This window comes from Brassica napus, chromosome C5, assembly GCF_020379485.1.
Source record: "Brassica napus cultivar Da-Ae chromosome C5, Da-Ae, whole genome shotgun sequence".
Classification (NCBI taxonomy): Eukaryota; Viridiplantae; Streptophyta; class Magnoliopsida; order Brassicales; family Brassicaceae; genus Brassica; species Brassica napus.
In genome coordinates this window covers 29016686-29032205 of record NC_063448.1, presented here as the reverse complement: position 1 = coordinate 29032205, position 15520 = coordinate 29016686, and the positions used below count along the sequence as shown (strand labels likewise).

Genomic DNA, 15520 nt, shown 5'->3' with positions numbered 1-15520 from the left:
AAAAATATTTTTAATATATATATATATATTATTAAAACTATTTTTTGTAATTATTAAACTATTTTTTATTTATTAAAACTATTTTTTGTTTATTAGAACTATTTTTATATATTTATTAAATATTTTTAATATCTATAAATCTTTTTTTGTGATTAAATTATTTGGGATTTTTTTTTTTAAAAAATTAATTTATATATTTCTGTATTTATTAAATATATTTTTTTAATTTACAGGTCTCATGATGATTAGACCCGGCCTCGACAGCGTCGTGGTCGTGGTGGTACGGGGAGCCAGTCTCAGGATTCCAGCCATTTTCAGGATTCCCCTTCGCCCCACAGCTCCAACCATACATCTCCCTCTGCTGCACCCGCTCCTGCTCCTCTCGCTCCCGCTGCTGCATCCGCTCCTGCTCCTCCGGGTCCTCCGGGAGTGATGAGTGTTGCGGAGTTGGTTCAACAGCCCGGTCGTGACCATCTTCCGTATCTCACTCCGTATCCACATGGACGGGGTCAAACATGGTAATTAAACATTTTTTTTCTTTAAATTTGGATTCATTATTAACTGTTTGTTCTTTTTATTAGGTTCAACCGATCCGGGAACGGGATCAGCGCATGGATCAGCGCATGGATCAACCGTATAATGTACTCGGCCCTCGACAGAGGACATCCGACTTTCACTCACTTCCCTACCGACAAGCAGGTTCTGTGGTTTCGTCAGTTTGCGGTAAGTATTCTAATTTTTTACTTATATTTTTAATCTTTAATATAAATTTTCTACTAATTGTGTTTTTTTTTCAGCAAGAGTTCAACTGGAATTCCGATGAGACGCTCTTTATCTATTACCACTTCGTCCATAAAGTTATGGACAACTATGGGAAGCAGATCCACGAGTGGAAGAAGAAGTGGGAAATCAATAAGGTTCGATTTAATTTATTAAACAATTTTTTAATTTATTAAACAATTTTTTAATTTATTAAACTATTTTTTTTTTATTAAAAGGTCCCAAAGTCGATGAACGACACGGTCTGGAAGGAGTTGTGTGCGCATTGGGATAAGGAAGAGACGAAAGAAACTTCTTCCACCAACTCCACCAACCGCAGGAGCGACCGTAAAGGGAAGGGCATCTACAAGCATAACTTGGGTGCTCAATCTATTGCCACTCAGGGAGATCGCATGGTAAGTTCAACCGCTTTTTCTTCAATTATTTGAGTTTCAGAATTTTAATTTATTGTGCATTTCTTCTAATTTCTAATGTTTCTTTAATTTATTTTTTTTTCAAGGCGGAAGAAAATGATGGCGAGCCGGTTGATGATCTCGCCCTAATGAGGAAGGCGTATACCAACAAGAAGACCGGCCAGATTGATGACGGTCTTGTGAGGGACGTGGTCGACCTTGTCCAAACTCAGGTGGTAGACGAAGTGTCTCAGCTTCAAATCGAGGATGACGCTTCGACGGCTTCGACCAACTTGTCCCGGTTTCGAATCAACGAAATCGTTGAATCCGTAAGTTTTTTTTTTTTAAAGTTCAATTCATTTATTTCTTGGTTTCAATTTGTAAATTTGGCTATTTTCTATTCAGTCGGTTCCAAAGAAGAAGGGACGTTTGGTCGGTTTGGGTCGTCGCACCCGGTCGGTTCCTCCTTCTTGTGCACCACCGCCCTTTGTTGATCCAGAAGTACTTACGGCTCAGTTGAAGGACAAGGATGATCGCATATCTTTGTTGGAGACCCAGATGGCGGCTCAACAGGCGGGCTATGAGGCACAGAGGAGGCTGAACCAGCAAATGATGGAGATGATGCAGAGGATGTACCCGAACGAGGTGTTCCCGGACGTGCCAGACCCGTAGTTTTTTTTTTTTTCCAAAAACTCGGAATGTTTTATTTTTATTTGTGAAACTTTGAATATTAATTAATATGATTTCAATTATAATTTTAATTTTATTTTTTCGAATTTCAATTTCAAAAATTTTATTTTTTAAAAAACATTAATATTTTTTACATTCCGAGGAAATTAATTATATTTTTTACTCGATCGATCGATGTGTTTTTGGACATATATCCATCGATCGATCTGTTTATAAAAAACGTTCGGAATATACCGAGAGACATCTTCCTCGGAATATACCGAGGGACACCTTTCCTCGGTATATTCCGAATGTTTTTTTATAAACGGATCGATCGATGGATATATGTCCAAAAACGCATCGATCGATGAACTTCCGAGGAAATATCCCGACGAAGTTCTCCCTCGGTATATTCCGAGGAGATTTCTGACAAACTAGTGATCCTCGGAATTTCCTCGGAAATTTGTTTCCTCGGAATTCCGTCGGAAAATTCCGAGGGATTTCCGAGGAAAGAAGAAATTCCAAGGAATTATTTCCGAGGACTTGTTTCGTCGGTATGTCATCGGAATAACGTTATTCCGACGAAATTCCGACGATTTTTTCCCTCAGTATCCTTGCTGTTTTCTTGTAGTGGATGCACGTAATTAGAGTTATAGATATTTTCTTATAGTTTATTAAATCTGTACTGGATTTTGAAGCTTTAATATATATCATTCAGATGATTAAATGATAATTAAATCCTAGACAAAATGGTATATATTTGCCTCAGTTTCTTTATCTCTAGTTTTAGTTGTAGCGATTTCATTTAGGTTGGAATCTATGTTAGGGCTTTTGACTGGATGCGAGGGCAATTACGGAAAGATAAATAAAAATAGTTTTTAGAGAAAAACTATATAAATAGATGATCAAAAATATTTAATTTGAATTTACATTGAGATAATATAAATACTTATATGTATATGATATTTTTATTTATATTATAAAACTTTAAAACAAAATATTGCTATAATTTTAGACATATATATATACCCAAAAATAGTTTATGAATATCAATATTACAATTTGTTTTTTTTGTTTATGAAATTTCAAATTTATTGATAATAATCAAAAAAATAGGCATTCACATGAAGGGCAAGAAAGATAAAAGCTATATTGCTATAAAGCTAAGACATAAATAGATGTTTATTGCCTATGTAATTTGTATACGGACGACCAAAAATTATTCAAATTGTGACTTCAAACCAGCACCACATGAGCCCCCTCCAGTTTACTTCCATACCGGTAACCCAAAGATGAGATTCTATTTCTCATGGTTTTATCAATCTGATGAGAAAGTTGCTCCATCAGTGTCCACGCTATCCCATGTCTCATTGCATTCCTTTCGCGTCATATGTGATAGATTGTCATCTGAAAAGCCATTCTCTCTAAGATTTTGTCCATTCCAGAGACCCGACCACTCTGCATCCTGTCAAGAGTACCCTGCCAGTCCGGAGTAATGCGAGAACCCAAAAATCTCCCAGTCACTCGTATCCAAGCCATATATCTATAAGGACATGCGAAAAAGAGATGGTCTCTAGTTTCATTCTTCTCCCCACAAAGTATACATTATTGCTGCATACCCCACATCCTCATACGCTCTCCTGTTGACAAACAATTTTTAATCGCAAGCCAAGTGATGAAAGAGTATCTCGGGACAGCCTGCGAAAACCAGACCACATTGCTCCAAACAAGTTTATCACGCCTGTCTCTGTTCTGCTCCAAAGTCCGACTGGACGAGAAACTGCTCTGATAGACGTCGTGCGCATGTTTCCACAGAATAATATATGGTCCCGAGTCATTCACAGGAACAGGTTGATCACATATCTGTAAGATGAGCTCGTGAAATACTCGTCTCCTTCCTCCTCCAATTCTCCATTGTGATCCATCAATGGCGTCATAAACCTTCGCCTGCCTCAATACCCCAAGCTAGCACGTACCCTGCGTTCCTGTAATATCAATAAGCTTCCCTCTCTTCATCCAGTTGTCAGTCCAAAAGTAGGTCGATTCACCATTTCGAACTTCATGGCGAATGAACTAGTAAGCGACACCCCGTAGCCTCAACAATTTTCTCCAAATCCAGGATCCCTGAGAATTCTCCTTTACATCCCATAACGAACTATTCCGCAACAGATATTACTGAATCCATGATTTGAGTAAATGGTCTGTAAAGAGCCGCCATATTAAGATGAGGGAAAAAACCCGAGTGGTATCTCGAAGTCTTCTCAGTCCCAAGCCGCCTTGATCCTTAGGGAAACATAAATCAGCCAATGCAACTTTTGTTCTATGGGTTTGTGTGACAGTCCCCGACTAGAGGAAAGTACTGCAGAGACCCTCGATCATATCAAGGCAGCCTATAGGAAGTATGAATGCAGAACTCTAGAAATTCACAATACTGTAAATAACCTTTTTAATAAGTTGCAGTCTACCAGCATACGAGAGACTCTTGTTTGCCCAAGACAGCAGCCGAGTCCCTACTTTGTCAACCAGAGGTTAATGGGAGTCCAAGATAACGGATTGGTAAGATACCAACTCCTATGCCTTTCTCAGCCGCTGCATTCACAATGTCACTCCCACAACCACCAGAAATGAATATAGAGGACTTGGTAGCATTGATATGAAGCCCAGAGAACCGAGCAAATCGACTCATCACTTCCAATATCCCATCAAGTGATCGCACAGACCCATCCGAGAAGACCAGCATATCGTCTGTGAAGCTTAGATGTGTCAAATTAACTGCCCGACATTACGGATAATACTCAAATCTTCCATTTGCTGCTGCCTCGTTCAACATCTTAGAGAGGACGTTGTTCATGATGACATAGAGATAGGGCAATAGAGAGCAACCTTGTCGGATTCCTCGTGCACTTGTAAAGAAACCCTCTAGACTTCCATTAACTGCCACTGTTAAAGAGGCTGTAGAGATGCAGATATTAATACATTAATGAATGAACTGATCAGGAAGGTTCATGGCTTTAAGCACAGAGGTAATGAATGACCACTTGACTGTATCAAAGGCTTTAAATATGTCAAACTTTATAGCACAGCTTGGAGACGTAGAGGCCTTGTGATACACATTAACCAACTCTGATTCAAGAAGAACATTCTCCAGCTGTAGCCCACCTTCCACAAATGCACTTTGGTTTGGTTCAATTGCATCTGGCATAAAAACTTTTAGTCTGACAGCTAAAACTTTAGATGTAACCTTATACAATAGGTTACAGCAAGCAATGGACCTGAATTCCTTCATCGTCTGCGCATTCTCAATCTTAGGAATTAGAGAAAGAATAGTGGCATTGATTCCGGTAGGCAGAAACCCAAAAATAAAAAAAGATTGGAACACAATAATAAATTCACCTCCAACCACAGACCAGGCAGCCACAAAGAATTCTTTAGTGTAACCAATAAATAAAAATAACTTTTAGAGAAAAACTATATAAATTTCCTAGGACTTAAAACATATATAAGAGTAGATAATCTTGTACGTGGTACTAAAAACAACAGTCCCATTTAGTTTTTATTGACACTGAATCCTATGTTTGGTTAACAGAATCAGATAAAAATGAATTTACTATTAATAGTGTGCATTCTAGTGGACCGAAATATTTTTGTTGTGGGTTCAAAAGACATTGTGTGTCCATCTACTTATGATCTCATTCCCATCTGTATTCCATCTATGTTCTTTCCAGTTATCATAATGGAATCTGTAGAGGAAAACAACATACACAGAAAAAAGAATAACTTCAGAAAACACAAAGACGAGCCTTGACGTTTAAAACGTAGAGGTTATGAACAAGCTTACCATTGTCATTTGATTAAGAGAAAGTGTGATATCGAACTCTTTTTTATCGAGCTAATATGTCGATAATCTTTTTACACGTGTCTTTTACACTTTATTTGTTTTCATACATGTTTTTTGTTTTTTTACAACAAAATGTAATTTTGTTATTCCTGAAGTGGTTTGGATAACCATACCGGAATACAATAACCAACAAAACAAATGTCTCTATCAAAGGATCTCGCTTTCCTCGTTAAGTGATCTCCAGTTCCATTATATCCTCTAGGAATATAGATGATCTCGAAGTTTTGAAATCTACTCTTGAGTTCTTGAATCTCCTTAGACTCTTTCGAATAGCTCGACCATGACTCAAGGTCTCCTACCATTGCTGTTACATCTTTGCGGTCTGTCTCAAAGCGTTGGCACATCAAATGATGCAGATGCTATATCTCATTAACAACATATTTCACCACAAAAATAACAATGTTACATCTCACACTTTTCTCATATATTATTTTCTTATTGTGGATTCACTTGCACATTTTGTTATCTATCTATAACATTACATTCAATATCATAATCCGATGATTCTCTCATATTGGTGATTTCATCAAGTTTGTATTTTCCTTGAGGGATTATTGGGTCATTAACGAAATCTAATAAATATCTTCTTTGAATATTCGTTGTTTAAGAGTTAGATGGGAATCAATAATTTGAGTGTAGAATATGAGCAATGTTTTAATTTGATAAACTGTGACCATTTAGATTTCCTGCAATATTTAGTTATTAAAAATCATTTTTGTCTAAACAAACTAAAATTATAATATTGAACAATAAATTTTTTAAATTTATAAATTATTTTATAATACCATATGATAATTAAAATAATATGAGTGTTATTACTTGTAAATAATAACATTCCATATATTATACTTTATTATTTAATAGAATTAATTTTAGATTCTTAAACCTCTTATATATAATAATGTAGAGTTTTAGTTAGGCTTTCTAGCTAATTGATTTACTGTTTGTTTAGCTTCTAACACTCTCCTGAACACTAGATTTTTTTTTTTTGTGAAGATAGGTTAAATTGTGTCTAAGGAAGCAAATGTTTGTTTAGCTTCTAACACTTTCTTGTTGGCAAAGTCTATGTAAACTCCCACTGTTGTGAGGAATGGAGTGCCAAGGATTAATCGGACTCTTTTCTTAGTTGCCATTTTTAGAACAGTGAGGTCTATAAGAATGGTGCATGCTCCAATCTTCAAAGGGAAATCCTTGATTAGAGCAATATGAGTTGTAGAAGAGGAATCTCCAAACTGTAGGGAAGATGTGTTTGGCTCCATGCTCTCAATCCCTAGACTCTTCATCATCTCCATTGAGATCACATTCACACTTGTACCAGAATCAACAAGAGCATCATCAAAAGTGAGCTTACCAAGGTAGCAAGGCAAGGTGAACATCCCTTGAGACTCAAGCTTAGGGAGGGAGTTTGGAGGGATTGGTGGATCAATCTTCAGAATGGAGATGTCCAAAAGCTCGGCTACTTCAGCTTGGTGGTCTAGAATGTCCTTGATAAGCATCATCTGGACATGAGCTTCACGCATACCCGAGATTTATGGAAGCATGACCCCAACATCACTAAGATCTTTCCTGAACTTGGAGAGCACCTTCTTCTGAGCTTTGGTAAGAACTCTTTGGGGGAAAGGGAGCTTATCATGGGGTGATAGCTCAACCTCAGTGGCTTCCTCTAGCTTAACCTCTTTCAGCTTGTTGTCAGCTCTCTTCTCAACTTGTTTCTCAGCCTTATGCTCAGCTCTTTGCAGATTCGTTGCTTCAACCTTCTTGGCAGCGTCCTTCACAATCTGTGCTTCAGCTGTGGCCACAACAAATCTCTCAACCTCCCCAAACTCAGTTCCAAATACCAGTCTTTCAATCTCATCTTCCTCTTTCTCATGATCACTCAGCTCAATCTTTGAAGAAGTAGTGGAGAAGACAACATTGCAAGACTTCTTGGGGTTCTTTTCTGGTTTCCCTGGTACAGACCCCATTGGCTGCTTGGAGGATGAAGGCATAGAAGCAACTTGACTCTCCAAAGCCTTGAAGTGAGAGGCAAGTTGTAAGAACTTGTTGTTGACGTCAGAGTAGTTCTCATCAATCTTTGTGTGGATGTTCTTGAACTCAAAAACCATTGTCTTCTCATTTTTGGCCTGAAATTCCAAGAGTTTCTTGAACATGGAGTCCACACTTGAATCTGGAGCTTGAGCTTGGTTAGAGCTTCCTTGAGTTTGAGGAGACTGGTTGCCTTGGTTGGTGAAACCTTGAGGATAATTCTGCTTGGCTTGGTAACCTCCTTGCTGGTTGTTGTAGAGTGGCCTTTGCTGGTAGTTTTTTTGGTACTGAAAGTTGGGCTCTTTCTTGTACCATGTGCCATTAGCATTGATGAAGCACAACTCCTCTTGGCCTTCTAAACCATCAACCTCATTGATCACTGGAGGTGCCTCTTGTTTCTGGTCACAAACAAAGTTCATCTTCTCCTGCTTAGCCTTTTCTGCAAGAAGTAGATCCAACTTGGCTTGGAGAGACTTCAGCTCTTTCCTGGTGTGCTGATCATCACCTCTGTTGCTTCCATCATACTCTTCACTGTAGACTGAGTCACTCTTAGCCATGTTCTCCACCAGCTCTTCTGCATTCTCTTAAGTTCTACCCAAGAAGAAACCATTGCTGGCTGTGTCTAATCTGCTCCAGAACTCTGGAAGAGAACCTCTGTAGAAGGTACTGAGCAAACTCTCCTTGGTGAAGCCATGATGTGGGCATTGAGACCAATAGCCCTTGAACCTCTCCCAAGCATCACTAAAGCCCTCTAGGTTCTTCTGCTGAAAGCTAGAGATCTCATTCCTGATCTTGGCTGTCCTTGAGATAGAGAAGAACTTCTCTAGGAATGCCCTCTTGTACTCATTCCAAGTTATGATAGAGTCACTTGGAAGAGTCTTCTCCCATTGGTGTGCTTTGTCTCCCAAAGAAAAGGGGAACAGCTTGAGCTTGAAGGCATCTTCATAAACACCATTGGTCTTGGACAAGCCACCATACTTATCAAACTTGTCCAAGTGATCAAATGGATCTTCTGCAGCAAGGCCATGATACTTGTTGTTCTCTATGGTGTTGAGCAGCCCTGACTTGATCTCAAAGTTGTTGTTCTCCACAGCTGGTGCTCTGATTCCCAACCTATGACCACGAATGTGAGGTTGATCATAGGCTCCAATGGCTTTAGCTTGGCGCTGTGGATGTTGTGGCCTAAGGTTTGCAGCTCCTTGGGCCACTCCATCATGAGGCTGATTCTTATTGTGCTCCATTTCAAACCCCAATCTCTGAAAGTGAGCATGTTGCTCTTCTTCTCTTCTCTTTCTTGCTATCTCCCTCTCAAGTTAAACTATGTCTTCAACTCTTGGAACTAGGCTTGATGAACCTCTGCTCCTCAAGTTCATACACCTGAAATGCGAAGGGAGAGGAAGAAGGAGAATCAGTAACAAAATAAAAGAAAAATGACTTAGTCTCAAGCAAGTGACTAAATCTCAATGTCACAATCAACCTAGAACTTGGCAACGGCGCCAATTTGATGTTAGGAGTTTTCAAGGCTCCTAATCAAATGTTGTAGTATAAAAGATTGTCGAGCCAATCCTAGGTGATTCTAAAGCAAAGGGAATGCAAGTTCATTCTTAAGCTAAGTGCAATCCGGTTTTAAAGATTGTATGAACTAAGAACTAATAAGCTAATGCAATAAAGTAATGATCTTTCTTTCTCAGTATGAAGCAAGAGGACTTATGGGGCTAGGCATTTGATCTTGGGTGATGTAGATCCAATCTAAGAGTGGCAAGCTATCAATCAAACACTTTCCTTATGCCTAGATACTAAGCTAAACAAGCTCTATCTCTAGATGAATGTTCTTTTGCTAAAACAACTCAAGCATCAAATTTCTTAGGTTGAATGTTACTAAAGCAAACATGGAGAACAAGCCTAATAGCAATCTTAACTCCTTTAGTAACTAATCTCTTAGGTAAAGCAAGCTAAAAGCATTGAAGAGTTGGTTAAGGCATTTCATCATACACCTTGTGGGCAGGAAATGCCTATAGATCTATTTTAGTAGGATCAAGACTAAAATAGCATTGAGAACCCTCAACAAGCAAGAAAACAAGTAGATCTAACACTAAATACCCTAGATCTTCTCTAATCACCCTAGCCCATGAATCCAAGATTAGTCTACTCACTAATAGACATGAATAAACCCAAAACCATGGATGATTCAAGGTTAAACATGATTAGAGAGCAAGATAATCACACAAACACAAAGAATATAGATGAAAAATGATTCAAGATCCAAATTTTCTTTTTAGAGGTTTATGTGTTCTTATTGAGAGAAAAGAAGATAATTCTCAACTTTAGGATCTACAAAGTATTTATATGCTCCTTAAAACTCTAATGGGCTTCATAAATAAGTCTAAGAAAGCCCATAATAACATTAAAATCGACCAAGTAAAGACACGGAGCGGGTAGGTGAATGTGGGCGACAGGCCGCTCCAGCAGACCGCTCCAACTTGGTCGAGAGAAGAAGGTCGTGCGAGCGAGGTCGAGAGGTCGCTGAGGTCGCCCGCTCCAGTCCTCAGTGCCGGGTGATCAGGGCTCTCCGGGTGGTCGCGCCAGTCTGGTCAAGTTGGACGATGTATCTGCGGACGGGTGTGGGACGTCGCTCCGACCAGCCGCTCTACTTCACCCTGTAACCAGCGGGCTATCCAGGCCGCTGTACTCAACCCGCTCCCATAGCCTAGCTTCGACCAAACATCATTCTTCACTTATTTTCGAACCACAATGCCTCAAAACACCTTCAAGAACTCCATAGGCACACCAACACCTGATAAAGACTTATGAATACAAAATGGATCCTAAAGATGTCTAAATCTATTCTACATGATCAAAATATACAAGAATGGATTATTAAAAACATGTAAAATATGCAAGAAATCAGTCAGGCATATGTTAGTCTGATTTATCCTCTCGTCTAGCTCGCCCGAAGCAAATAAATTTTGAACTATATGGAAGATATCTTTAGCAGTGAGATTCCAGAAACGTTGGTAGAAAAGGCTCGTCATGCCATCTGGTCCGGGCGCTTTATCTTGGTTGATCGTGAACACTGCTTCTTTGATTTCCGCCTCTGTTGGTTCTCTCATCAGAGCTATGTTCATCTCCTCAGTGACCGACGCGGTAGTAAACCGGAGAGCTTCCTCTCAATCACTCGGTTCTGAGGCTGTAAACAGGTTCGAAAAATATTCTGTAGCCAGATGTTCTATACCTTCCTCTGTCTCCACCCAGTTGCCAAGTGAGTCCAGGAGCTTCATGATACGGTTGCGCGCTCTGCGTTGCTTCGTCCTAGCATGGAAGAACTTTGTATTCCTATCTCCCTCCCTAAGCCAAATGGCTCGACATTTCTGTCTCCAGAATAGCTCTTCTTCCCTATATGCTTCACATAACTTCCACTTTAGCTCGAGCTCCTCCTCAGTAGACATACTGTCATTATTTTGGGCTCTGTCCAGTTCTTGTTTTAGCTTTTCGATTAGCTTTTGGTTGTGCGACGGGTTTCATTTTTTCCATCTCGAGATAGCTTTTCGGCAGCGACCAATTTTCATGTAGGCTCTTTGATTCCGTTGGGACCTCATCTCCCCATCCTAGTTTCACGGTATCATAGAAGCCTTCCTTCCCGAGCCACCTCTTATCGAACCTACAGCCTTTACGCCATGTAGACTTTTTTATTTTATTTTTACTCGGACAGGCATGTGGTCTGAGCCCCATTGAAGTAAGTACTCCACATCCGTGTGGGAAAAAGCTTGGTGCCAGTCTTCATTTCCTAGAGCTCGATCAAGCCGACATTGGACTCTTCCTGATCTTCTTCTACCGGCCCAAGAGAAGAAGTTGCCCGAATGTGGGAACTCAATCATACCACATGCTAAGATCATATTCTTGAACGGTAAGAAGGTCGATTCCTGGCGTTTTCTACCTCCTTTTTTCTCCAGGTTGCTTGTAATTTCATTGAAATCCCCCACTATAAGCTAAGGTCCCGATCTTTGAAGGTTGATTCTCATAAGTCTCTCCCATACTGCTTCCCGATGTTCTACAACCGGGTCACCATACACAAAGGTAATAAACACTTTGTGTCCTTCTATCTTAGCTTCAATATCTATCATCCACTCAATTGAGAATTCAACCTTCACATCAGCATCATTCATATAAAACAAAGCAAGGCCACCGCTTAACCCCAACGGCTCCACGGTGAACAAATTATCATAACCAAACTCAAATTTAAAGTCTTGCAAAAAATTAAAATTGTTTTTCATTTCAGAAAGAAAAAGAAAGCGAGGATGAAAACAGCAATGCAACTCCCGGAGATGTTGCTTAGTCAGGTACGCGCCAGCCCCCTGACAGTTTCATGCGATTGCATTCATATCTGGGAACTGGATGGTTTCTGGGACATCATCGAACCTGGAGTAGACACTGGTTTTCTGCTTGAAATCGCAGAAAGATACACCTCATGGCGAGGGACTTTGCGAGAGTCGTAAGACATCTCTCTGGCCGGCTTCATGACCTTTGATTTTGGTGATAGACGTCCTTTACTTGCCAGCTTTCGTGATGCTGGAGCTCCTTTAAGATCCGGGCTACGAGCTCCCCTCTTTCTCCCCAAAGTTGTACTCTGCTGAGAGCTTCGCCTGTTCTTTTGATACTTTGAATTATTTCCTAGAGTCTCACTCTTTTTCATTCCTTGTGTGGCTGGTTTGTCAGACGGGGCCTTTGCCTCAGCAGTTTTGTTACTTGGTCGTTACGGAGATAGTTGTGAGATAGCCTTTATCCTGACATCCTCCATCTCATCAGCTAACGATTGTTTCTCCATTTCCGCGATGTCGTCCAGGAGATCATCCTCGTTAGTCATTTCAACTGTCATAGCTAGAGCCACATACTCTTCAATGGTTTTATCCAGATCTTTATCCTCTCTCTTCTTCTCTGTTTCTTGACCCTCTATAGATTCTTTTCCCATCGTCATCCCTTGATCTTTGTCACTTGACTGCAGCGCTTTTTCAGTGTTTTTGATCGTTTCATCTTCTTGGACTCTTTCCTTAGAGACAATCTCTCTGTCATGTGTAGTTTGGTTCTCTCTATCTAGACCGAGGCCATTAGAGTTGCTTCTTCTACTGGCTGAGTCACCAGGGGCATTTACTCCCAAGGATTTTTTAGAGTTCTCAAGCGTGATGTCCTTCTTCAGTAAGGCGCGAGGTTTGTCGGAGTCGCGAGCTCTATTAACTGGTCTCCATTCCAACACCTCGGAAGGTGTAGATCTTGAGTTTCTTCCTCTACCAGAGTCCATGAAACCTTTTCGTCGGGGGTTCTGAGATATGGTTCTCTGCGAGTCACATGGCATCCTGCTCTTGGAGCTCGTGTATCCATGATCCCCATGCTTTGTTGATTGATTCTCGTAACGATTCCCCGGTGCTCTTTTTGGTCTCCATTCAAACGATGAAGCAGAGTCTCTGGTCCTCTCTTTTGTCAGAGCTCCGGAGCTGTTTTGATACGGATGGTATCTCTCCCGACAGTGGTGAAGCTCGGAGTGGTTACCTGTTTTAAGTCTGTTCTATACGTTTTTTGAGTGGGCGTCACGTCTCTCCTTCAATTGCTTACGTAGATCATGGTATCTCTCATCCTCCTTGCGCCCTCCTCTACGTAAGTCTGAAGATTCTTGATAGGTCGATCTCGTCTCTCTTCCCCTGTTGTCTCGGTTATATATGTCAGTGTATGCTCTTGGACTCTGATGTTGGGGTTGTGAGTAATGTAGCTCATGCTACGATAACACGATGAATCCTATTTAGTCTGAGAATTCCTAGGATCAAAGTCTTCCTGAATCGTTGAGAACACCTATGTTCTAGCCGATTGCAAGGTTCAAGAACACCAAAGCTCTTTAGATTAATAATCAAAATAATAAACGTACCCTCACGAGCTAAGGGATCGTTTCTATATATAACTAAATAAAAACCATATTCCTTATAAGAAAAGGAATTATAACTAATTTAAGATAATTATGAAAAAGGATAACACCAAAAGAAAAGGAAAACCAAAACTCATGAACAATAAGATCCACGCTGCATCAGGTCACCCGGGGTAGAAAAAGATTCGTCCCTGAATCTGTAACATCATCATGCGGAATGTATGGGCAGAGATGTTTTACGTTGAACACGTCCGAACAATGGATGTCGGATGGCAAAGACACTCTGTACGCATTTGCATTAATCTTCTCAAGAATCTCCAAAGGCCCGATCTTTCTTGCTTTGAGCTTGTTATAAGTTCCCGGAGAAAAACGATCTTTAATTAACACAGCCCATACACGATCACCCACTCGGAACTGCAAGTCGCGCCGATATCGATCAGCGGCTTCTTTATACTTGGCGGAAGAAACCTGCAAAGTGTCATGAACCTGCCCATGAATGTGAGTCAAGGACCCAACAAAGTCAACAGCCTGAGCATTATCTCTCAACAAATCCGGAGGAACACCGAGATCAAGAGGACCACGAGGTATCAGTCCGTAAACAACCCGGAAAGGACAAAACCCGGTACTACGATTCACTGCGTGGTTGTGGGCAAATTCTGCCTTGCCTAATACTGTATCCCACGTCCTGATATTATCGCCCACGAGACACCGAAGCATGTTACCAAGGGACCGATTGACGACCTCTGTCTGGCCATCAGACTGGGGATGGTATGCAATGCTCATATCAAGACTAGTTCGCAAGAGTTTCCACAGGGACCGCCAAAAATGGCTAAGGAAACGAGAGTCTCGATCATAAACAATGGATAACGGTAGACCATGGAGACGGTAGACTTCGCGAAAGAAGAGGTGAGCTACTTGTAGCGCATATGTAGCTTTCTTACATGCCACAAAATGCACCATCTTCGAAAATCGATCCACAATAACGAAAATAGAATCGTTACCACGTTGAGTGCGAGGAAGGCCAAGAACAAAATACATGCTGATATCTGTCCAATGTTGAGTTGGGATAGGCAATGGCATGTATAGTCCGCTGTTGGAGGCATGCCCTTTTGACTGCTGACAGACGACACACCGCTCCACAAAATGGATCACGTCGCGCCGAAGACTCGGCCAAAAATACGAGGATGCGACCAACTGTATCGTACGATCACGACCCACATGCCCTTCTGTATGTAATTCTTTTATGAGCTGCAGGCGGAGACTGCACTCTGGCACACAAAGTCTGTTCTAGCGAAACACAAACCCATCAACGAGGGAGTACTCAGAACGCCGATCTTCATGTAAGTCCTTCCATATAGGGCCAAAAAAACTATCTTATGGATAAAGCTCTGTCAAGACCGCAAACCCAGGCACCATAGTATGGAGAGTGGAGACAAGCGCATGGCGTCGACTAAGAGCATCTCCCACCTTGTTAGTTCGACCTGAGAGATGCTTGATAACAAAAGTGAATTGCTGGAGAAAAGCGATCCACGAAGCGTGCCGAGCAGAAATTTTATCCTGACTGCCCAAATGTTTTAAAGCATCATGATCAGTGTAAAGGATAAATTCCTGATGGAAAAAATAGTGTCTCCAATGTTTGATCGCTTGTACAATCGCATAGAATTCCACATCATATGTGCTGTACTGTGCCCGAGAACCGGCAATCGTTTCGCTAAAGAACGCCACCGGTCTTCCTTGCTGACTAAGGACAGCTCCAATGCCCAACTTACAAGCGTCCGTATGTAGTTCAAAGACACTATCAAAGTCGGGTAGGACTAATATAGGGGCCGATGTGAGCTTCTCTTCGAT

General features: G+C 40.8%; 1 non-coding gene across 1 annotated transcript; it reads left to right on the top strand.

The window, feature by feature from the left end:
* The first annotated feature begins 8451 nt into the window (after positions 1-8451).
* Positions 8452-8558, top strand: LOC125588245. The gene has a single exon (XR_007324633.1). It is a non-coding gene; the product is annotated as a small nucleolar RNA R71 (small nucleolar RNA).
* The last annotated feature ends 6962 nt before the right edge of the window (positions 8559-15520 follow it).